The sequence below is a fragment of the Amblyomma mixtum genome, chromosome 8 (genome assembly GCF_055824585.1).
Source record: "Amblyomma mixtum isolate Tamu chromosome 8, ASM5582458v1, whole genome shotgun sequence".
Classification (NCBI taxonomy): Eukaryota; Metazoa; Arthropoda; class Arachnida; order Ixodida; family Ixodidae; genus Amblyomma; species Amblyomma mixtum.
Window position 1 is genome coordinate 5552912 of NC_143019.1, and position 10311 is coordinate 5563222.

A 10311-nucleotide genomic window follows, 5' to 3' on the forward strand; every position below is an offset into this window, starting at 1 on the left:
ACCTCTTTTGGTACTTCGCATTTGCACTGTCTGCATGTGTTAGGTAATAGGGACAAAAATTTGGTGTGATTTTGTAGTGTAGTAAGCACATTATAGATGCGACGGCTAGTCACACACTTTAAAGCTGTCGTGTTTTTGCCACTTTCTTCGCTTCAAGTAAGGATGCTGACTAATTTATGTGCGCCTGTATTGTTTGAAGACTGTTTTCCAAAAAAAACGCTACATTCACTGAAACTGGAGCTTTAATAATATAAAAGAGGCAAAAGAATTATATACAGCTGTCGCCGTCACATGCATTTCCTTCCCCACTTGCATTTCGCAACAAAACGGCATTCGTTAAAAAAATGCCTTTGAAAATAAGTCACAGAGGTTTGACTCCACCCCGATTCCCTTCAGGACGCTGAACTTTCTGAGCCGTTTGATGTGTAGACTACCCGAGTCTGAACGGAGTGGTGAAAACATTTTTCGGCGTGATTTTATCACTAATATATGCGTTATTTCCTGCTGTACAAACATCAACGCACTATGAAACAACTGTGGAATAATGTTTGGAAGAAATAAATTGTGGTGTGCTCTCCTTGGTGTCTTTTAATGCGAAAGCACTACTTCCCAAAGTCAAACCGACACACTGGTTGTGTGAAGCTTCACCTTTGGGGTTACCTTGGGAAATCATAAACAAATAACAAAATATTGCTGCCACTGGGTTGTGAACCCGCGGCGACGCGTACAGACCAGCTTCCCTGCGTACTGCACGAGAGTACTAGGCTATCGCCTTCGTTTTTCTTTCATGGTATTTATTCAGCATGGTTATGTGCAAAACAAATATATATATATATATATATATATATATATATATATATATATATATATATATATATATATATATATATATATATATATATATGTGTGTGTGTGTGTGTGTGTGTGTGTGTGTGTGTGTGTGTGTGTGTGTGTGTGTGTGTGTGTGTGTGTGTGTGTGTGTGTGTGTGTGTGTGTGTGTGTGTGTGTGTGTGTGTGTGTGTGTGTGTGTGTGTGTGTATAGGTTGCGAAAGCATGGAGTACTTGACTGCTTACAAGAGTATATAGCGAAGTATACGCTACAGACCAGCTTCCCTGTGTACTGCACGAGTATATATATATATATATATATATATATATATATACTCGTGCAGTACACAGGGAAGCTGGTCTGTAGCGTATATATATATATATATATATATATATATATATATATATATATATATATATATATATATATATATATATATATGGTGTGTGTATACACATAAAAAGAACACTAGGGGATCACGCTTCATGTTCAAGTGCAAAATCATCAACCAATACTAGTATGAAACTAGTATTCTTGCAATGCGATGTTTTGCATTTGTGTTTGGAGCTATGTGCGATAATCACATGAAGATGTGGGCGGCAGGGTTGGCGTGGGCAACGCTACGGCAGAAACACGGCACTAGAGCAATATGCTCAGACGTTGACTACACTGCTGTAGAAACGCGGCACTGGAGCATTGGCCGGCGGCGCACATAGGCAAATTGGCATTGATGAAGAAAAAGTTGAAGACGCGCATAACTGGCTACCTGGGACAGTGGACGCCTCAATCACGCTTTAATGTACTTCGCGGTGGTCTCCACCTGCAAAAAAATTATTCTGTTCACATAATAATTCGTACTTCGCAATGCTAAGCCGCCAGCCATTTTTTAACGAGCGCATAGCAGCTTCAGATTAGTTAGATTAGCTTCTGTGGACCTACGCAGGAGAAGTGCTCAGTGCTCGATGGTGACCGAAGCTTCATTCACGATTAAAGACAATTTGTACAAAATATTAAAGAAATATTTAAAGTTGTCTGTGTACCAATGGTTCAACACTGGATGCAATACACTGCAATGAAAAGAACGATATGCGGTCTGTAACCAACTTAAAGGTAGTAGAATTGAAGTTTTTGATTCAAAGCAGGTTCCATGTTCACAATGAGGACGGACGTGTTTATTGCAATCAAGTCATCCTTAAAAGCTCAGACAAGTCAATTCCATAAAAATAAATTCAATATAATCAGGCTATATAGAGCCTCGTTTTAGGAATTTCCCTCTTGATTGAACCGCTTTTGATTGCCATAAACGCACCAGTAGGTTTCACTGTAAAAGTTTTCTTGGTTGCGTTTTTCGTTCCTTCAAATATCTCAATCTCCAGTACCTCATGATTTTCTAGCATTAGAATTTCTTCAAAGCTGGAGTAAAATGCATTCTCAGTTATTAAAACAACGTCAAACGAAATGAGTGCGCCGGCTTCCTAAGTGCGCGATGAATACGTCCTGCCGCTCGGCTTTCCTTTGTGTATTTTCCATACAGGGATGGTTTCAGGGCCTCTTATTCTCCCTAATCATTTTTACGACAAAGGCTAGTAACCTTTCATAATAAAGATATCTGTTTACATCACGAGTTCCCCCTTTACCGAATATATGTTCCTGTCTAGGTTAGTATGTTCTTGTCTAAAATAACGAGTACCTATAGAGAGACGTTTGCTCATGCTTCCGAGATGTTCGTAGTCGAAGAAAAATTTTTCATGGTCCGATACACTATTGTCGCGCTGAGGAACTTCATCTTCAACTTCATCTTTTGCTGAGGAACTCTTTTCCTGAGTTTTCTCAGTCATCTTTAATTTTGCTCAGTCCTTATTCGTCATATTAAATTTTCTGCAGGCAATCACAGTCATTTTTAATTTTTCTTAATCATTCTTAACCCCGCTTCTCGTTCTTCTCCTCTACAAGCAAAGAGTGAGATTTAAATCTCATTTGCCAATCGTAGAGGGTGCCGAGAGGGAAATCTCGATAATCACCATATGGCATCTGCTAATCTCAAAGTAAACCATGACACAGAGAAAGCATTAAGTAAGCGGACTCTGTACCGCTGCTAAGTACTTTAATAGTTGACCTTTATATGTAAACGAAGCGTCTTCGAATTACGTCAGCGGCTGGTCTTCGCTGCGCGAGAGAATCAGCGCCGACCCTGTGTCACATATGTGGTCTCCATCGTAACCACCGGCTGCGCCGCGCTTCTGGCGACCTGTACAGCGCGTGGCGAAGACGTCCCCGCCGCGGCGTTCGGCGAAACGCTCCTTGCCCGTTGCACCACCGGCGACGACTTGGAACCCGTGTGCACGGATGCCGACCGCACCGGTGCAGACTGCGCCCCTGAGTGGCCACGCTGTGGAGAAAGGCGCACTGCCGAGGCCTGCCTGGTTGAGACCACCGTAGGGACGCCCACCTGAGGCGATAGCATCGCCTGGTAGCCGGGTAGGGCAGCGGGCAGTGCCATTCCCATAGTTGCCGCATACGGCATGGCAGCTCCTCCACTGGCGCCGTACACGTTCACATTCGTGTACGCCAGCGCAGCCTGCTGGTTCTCACCCGAACAACTCGTCATGATCTTTGGAGCGTCGGGCGCAGCTGGCGACCCGGCTAGCGCTGGAATCGTTGGCGGGCCACCTATCTGCGCCGTGGGCAGCGCCATTCCCATGGCTGGCGAATACGGCCAAGCACTGCCCCCACTGGCGCCGAACACGTTCACGTTCGTGTAAGCAAGGGCTGCCTGCTGGTTCTCGCCCGAGCAGCTTGGCATGATCTTTGGGGCATCCGGAGGAGGAGCGGGTGGCGGCGCAACGGGCGACACAGATGCTGCTGGCATAGTGAGCGGCGGCATTACCGGAGCCATCAAGGGAGGCGGGAAGAGCAGCGGAGGTGGCATCAACATCGGGACAGGTTGAGGAGGCGGTGGAGGCGGTTGAGGGGGATGGCAACAGCGAGGCGGCGGCATCATGACGACGGGCGGCGGTGGTCGAGGACAGCGGTGGCGCCGTCTGCGTCGTATAGGCACTGGGACGGGAACGGGAACTTCCACCTCGATATTCACGGGCTCCGGTGGTGGAAGGGGAGGTGGAGGCGGAGGCGGCGGAGGTGGAGGCGGGGGAGGAGGCGGGGGTTTTTCTTTCTCCTTTCTCTTGACGCGCTTCTTGCGAAGAAGCCTTTTCTTGATAACCTTCTTCTTTTTTTTCTTTTCCGCTATCGCCAGAAATATAATTCCGATTGCCGCCGCCGCAAGGGCGCTCAGCATCCCGAACAAGGCGCAAATGACTATAGCCATCCAGTGTCCCAGCAACTCGTCCGCGAATAAGGGGCACGCCGAAGTCATATCCGTGTAGATGATCTTATACGGATAAAAACAGTCCCCGATGATCTTCGCGGTAGGAGGAGCTGAGGTGCTGGACTGCGGCAGCTGCAGGAGAAATGCGTGCATAGTAGTAACCTCGGGCACTGTCACATTCGTCTGGCTGCTCTTACTTGAACATCCCTCGAGATCCTTGATGCCTGCCTTGTCCTTGATTGAGCACTTGCCGATCAGTGCGCTCGGAATCAGCCGGCAGAACGGCTCCGGCCTATTGGCTGGCGGCCAGATCCTAGCGACGCCGTCATCGATGATGGTGTATACGCCGTCGCGATAAGGTGCGCACACGTATGTGTCAGCCAACACGCACACGGGAAGCCAGCGTGCGATCATGGGGAACGCCACTGCCAGGTGCATGAAAAGGAGGACTGCTCCGGTGATGACAACGATCGCCACGAACACGGGACTCTTCCCGCCTCTCTCAAGATTTCTCTGTCGCCGGCTCCAGGAGGCGCAAGCGAGCAGAGCCGATGCCACCGCAACAGCCAGCGCCAATCCAAGCAAGCCCATCTGGAGCAGAGCGAGCGGTCCAGTGAGCATGCCCTTCAGGCCAGAGTAACCAGCGAAGCTGTCCTCCCAGGCGGACAGGTTACCCTGCATCCACTTAATGCTGCTCGTGGTCGTAGTCAGGGCATTGTCGAGATTAGGGTCCGGGTCATTCGCATCCTTCAGTTGGAGCACGGTGACATTGGTGTAGTTCCGCAGCAACTCGAAGGTCCAGTCGTAGGCCTGAGGTGCTTTCGTGTCCAAGCCGTCTTGCATGCCGTACCATGTGCTGATCATGGCCAGAAGGCAGAAGAGTTGGACAGCGGCACAGCTGAGCAGGACTAGCTCAAACACGAGCCACGGTATCAGGCCCACGGCGGCAGTGTAGCGCCTCAGGGCGAGTGCCGCTATCGGCAGCACCGCGAACAGCACGACCAGCACCAGGCCCGTCAGGATGTAGCAGACAAGCGCGACGTTGCTCACGGACGGCTGCTCGGTGTCCAGGTAGCTCACCAGCGCGCCCATGCTGCCGTCGCGAGCCAGCTCGGTGAATAGGTCGGCATTCTCCGGTGCGGAGGTCAGGCTGGCCACAGTCGAGCGACCCTTGCTGTTGAACCACGGGCTGGAGCCGCCTTCGTTGAAATCCATGTCCAGCTGGACGAGGATGGGCTTCTTTGCAGCGGTAGCCATGCTGTCGGAAGCGTTTTTCTCGTGGAATCGCCGTTTTGTCCTTTCCTTGACAACCTTTTCTCTCAGAGCGAAGCAAGCCGGCTGGACGGCACGCACCGAGTGGCACGCACAGCTCGAGGCACGGGAAATCTTTTACCTCCTTCACTTCAAACAAGACCAAGAAAAGCACCACCACGCGGACGTCTGCTGTAATTAACAGCGCTGAAAACAAAGCAGTGTACAGAAATCTGAACATGTGGTTACGTGATACCATATGGATCCGTTTGCACGCAAAAATGATGCAAAATACAAGCATGAACTTATAGGAATTATAATAGAGATAGAACGAGAGAGGATGAATAAAACGAAGTTGGTATCGTAGCTGTAAGCGGCACCTTATAACAACAACAACAGCTTGCATGTTCTCTTGTTGACCAATTAGACTATAATACAAGGGAGCCCGAAATCCGGCTGTTGCGAATGTCAGCCAGAAACGAGCCAACAGGAAGCGGTGGTTCCGACCGCGAGAATTGTGGCCTCAAAACGATGATGTAATTCCAGGGGCCACCGGTCGTTCCTGCGGACGAAACTATGTGGCTGGCGTGTCGCACCACTTCTGGCAGCTCAGGTTCCGACGTGGTGTCGTGAACAGGATGGATGGACTGCTCGACTGACGCACGGGGTGTTTCAGACTGTCTCAGCGTGAGTTAACACGAGGAACCATGCGCGAGTGTACTTTGGCGAGTGATTTTGGCGGTTGTTAGCAATACGAGAAGCCTCGCTTCGTCGCTTTATATTCGTATGCGATGTGAGGAGTGTTGATACCCGTCTTCCTCATGTGTCAAGCACGAACCTCGCTCTGCAGCATTTGGTGTACAAGTCAGTTGATGATAAATAATCCGTGAAACGTGCAGGATCCACGCTGCAATCACTATGAATCGGGGAAAGCGTCATTTCTGAAACGTTGTCGACTACGAGCACTAGTCATAAATATACAGTGGCCCTTCTTCGTATTTGTGAACATGAGAACCACCCCTTATTTTTATTTTTAGTTTTTTCCCAACAATTCTGTAGGGATAATTAAACGATGTCCCAGCACAGGTACTTTAATCTGAAAGCACAAAAAATGAATAAGAAAATCATGTGTTTTACACATACACATCAAGCGTATTGCACAAACTAAGGCTTGATGTCGCAGTGGGAATAGCTAGCTTGCCGCAAGAAACGCCGGATTTTTCCGGCACCTCTGTGCAAATGGCCGGTGTTCTAAACCATCTTCAGCCCGAAACTTAGTTTTCTTTAATGGCCGTCTTAAACATTCTTCATATGCGCCATCCATGCTAAACACGCAGATTTGTCTTCGGTGTCCCAGTATGTCGAATAATATCAGGTGTTTCAGGGAAGTTGGCCAGTAGTTCTTAAATACAGCTTTTTCAAGGTAAAAAGAAGCTTTCTGCGACATAGTAATACCAGTGATAGCGGACGTCAAAAAACAGATGAATCACTATAGTCAGTAAAGCGATTAACTAAATTCTAGTAGCTAACTCTTTAACTATCCGACTTTTTCACAAGGCCGCCCTGCGCATGTGCACCTCTTATCCTCCGGCCCCACTAGTTCAAAATAAAACCGCCAGATCCTACTATGCATGCGCAATCTATGTTAGTTTCAGGCGCTAGCGACAGGTGGCGGCAGCTGTCAAGCACATACTTGCTACTTCGCAGGCGCAGCTGACTCCTCGTGGAGCTAGATGGCGCCTGCGTCTCCCACGAGCGTTTGTTTTCAACCAGTAGCAGCGCCACTCCCCAGAGGGCGACACATGTTGTGAAAAAGGCTGATAACCATGGAGGAAGGAAAAAGAGAGAGGCCGTCACGTGACATTTTGTGAAGCCGGAAACCAGCTCGGCGCCATCTTGTCCGGGCTGACGTCATCGCATAAGTCCCGCCCTCGACTACTGCGCGCGCGTTTCAAAGCCAACGAAGGAGCATGCTACCGCAGGGGCACAGATCCCCGCGCTGGTGGCGCTTGGCTGCTTACCGGCCGGTTTAGGGCACCCTATGCCGGTGTTCGTCAGCGGAGAAGTTAATAAAGCGGAAATACCCGTGTGAGACAGGCGGCTACTTTCAGTTACTGCTTCGTACTGCGTCGTCTCCGCGCCGTCTCCAACTGCTCGGCCCTGGTCACAATTAGTAGCAGCCGAGAAAAATACTTATCTCAGCTCTTGCAAGCGCGGGAAGTGACCTTCGCTTTCAATTACTGCGGTGGCCCATCTTACGGTGGTTATCTGCGGTGGCCCCCCTTTGGCAACGCCCGTCCCTGGGACTCTGAAGTTGAAGGCTGCATTCGATGAAACTAGTATACTTGCTTGTTTAGCTCAGCGCTCGAAAGTAGCCTTCACCGGGTGAGGTGAAGGACACGCGAGAAACGTGGGCCCCTCGTCGCGCGAAACCACACGACGGCCACCGATGCCCGGGAAGGGCATTCGTCCGGTATCGAAAATCTCCTCCCTGTTCCTCAACTCTTGTAAGCACGGGAAGTGACCGTCGCTTTCAATTACTGCGGTGGGCGAAGGACAAATAAGCACACGCGAGAAACGCGGGCCCCTAGCCGCACGAATTCCACACGAGCAGTGGTGTAGCCAGAAATTTTTTTCGAGGGGGGCACATGTTTTATTTATTTATTGGAAACGAAAATAATGGAAACGAAAATAAATGTGGAAACGAAATGGGGAAACGAAATAAGAGTGCCCATTTATTCTTCACTGTCGCACGGCGTATGGCACTCCTTTTAATTCTAGGCACAGTTCACCCCATTATTAACAGACCTTTTTACGTCAGTTTACTTTTTAATCCTTTGCATTCTCCTCAAATGAAGGTATCGCGAAAATAAAAAGTGCTTTTTTTTAAAGGACCTGCAGCCGAGCGCAGGTTTGCGTATGGGGTTGAAGTTTTGGCAAATGTCATTTGTTTGCAGTTGATGACTTTGTTATAGAGCAGAAGCTTTTGTGTTGTTGTATATGATGTGAAGATATTGTAAATAGCCACGTTTTTTCGTGCGAGTTGTTTTTTTTTGTGAGAAAATAAATGTTTTTTACAAATGAAGTTCTCGGCATCCTGTGTGCATTCATATCTTTATGTAGATATTGCAGTGAACAAAACTAACCCTTCGCCTTTATTAAAGAAAAAAAATCTCTAAGGTATTGTTTAAGCGCAGGGTCTCTATATTTTCATTTTTACCGGCGGCGTATAACAGGGGCGTGCAAGCATGCAAAGCGAGCGCAGCGGCTTCCTTTAAAATATCGCCCTCCACCGATGTCATGGCCCCCGCTGCTCACACAAGCGCAATCGCGAAAAACGAAAATAGTTACACTAACACCAGTGACGATCACTAGAGCGTTGCAAGAGCACGCCTAATAGCAACGAGGTTTCACTGCCGATGGAAACGGGAGCGCGAATGGCACACGCACACTGCACGCACAGGACGCGAAACGTCCGCGCAATACGCCGACGACCTCTCTAGCGCACGGCGTATTGAATCACTGGTAAACGAACAGCGCGAGTGCTCCTCAGTAAGCAGCGGCGGTCTCCCGACGGCTCCGAGCAGTGACGCAGTTGACGAAATGCCCGTGCGATCGTGGTCGAGCACGTTGAAATCAATGCACGCAACAACGAGAGTTTTGCAGCGAATTCCGCCTGAGATATGAGTGAACGGCGCCAACGTAAGCTTGTGAGCACGATCAAAAACAAACTCGAGCAGTTGAGAAAAGTACGCCGCACCGCAACTGCTACGCCGCGGTCGTCTGCTACCGCCCGGCTTGCAAGCAGCAACTACGACGCCGTTGCTAAGTTGCCCGGACTAGGTGGCCTCCCGATCGCGAAAAAAACCACGTGATTTCCTCCACATTTTTCTCCCATGGTGTTGTGTGGAAAAGGCCTCTCCTCTCTTTTTCCTTCCTCCATGCTGATAACCAATAGGCACGTGACTGCAAACAGAGATTTCTTGCCGGCCATTAGTAATAGCCATACGAGTCTAGAATTTTGAAAGCGCGACTGCGATCGCCGCTGTGGCTCACCTAATTGGGCCGTTCCTCGAGCGATTCGAAAACTGCGCGCTTACGGAAGGGCGCAGAGAGACGACAATCAAATCCCGACTCTACGTGACGCATGTGCAACCACGGCCGGTCTAGAGGGGGGCGCGTTCGCTCTTTTCCCCCCTCGAGTACGGCCGTGGTACAACGTGGCATTCTCTGCGCCGGCCGCGTTGGAGCAGCGAAGAGGCCAGGAGCAGGAGCGTAAATTGCTGGGCTAGTTGGTTCATAATGTTGTCAGGGTGGAACCAGCGGAACACAGACGCAGGACGCGAGCGTGAAATTGTGGAAGCGTTTTTAATCAGAAAAGACAAGCAGATGTGTGTCAGCGATCCCTCGGTTTTTATCACTGATAAAGAATATAACTTTGTTTTATCCTAATGCAGTCGATCCCTTCGTCCAGAGTGTGCGCTTGAGCAGGGAAACATTTAAATGTGGCGGTTTTCTTGGCAATAAATCAGTTGCAAGTCCAGCGGTGTGGTGTGTGTTACTCCTGTTTTCTTGTCCTGCGTCTGCGTTCCGCTGGTTCCACCCTGACAACAGGACAGGAGCACTGCACCATAGGCCGAGCTGGGACTGTACTGTTGTACATGAGTCACGCAGTGTCGCGATTTCATTTACATCGCTGTACGCCCTACTGCAAACGCTCGATTTTCGAATTTCTTGAGAAACGGCCAAAATTATTTGAGAGCGGCGATGGCAAAAATTCTCGTTTAAATTTCTGAAGTATGATATGGCTATTAGTAACGACCGGCTGAAAACCTCTTAATTTCAGTCAGGTGCCAGTCGGTAATAGTGTAAATGTTAGCTATTACAAATTACTTAATCAATTTAA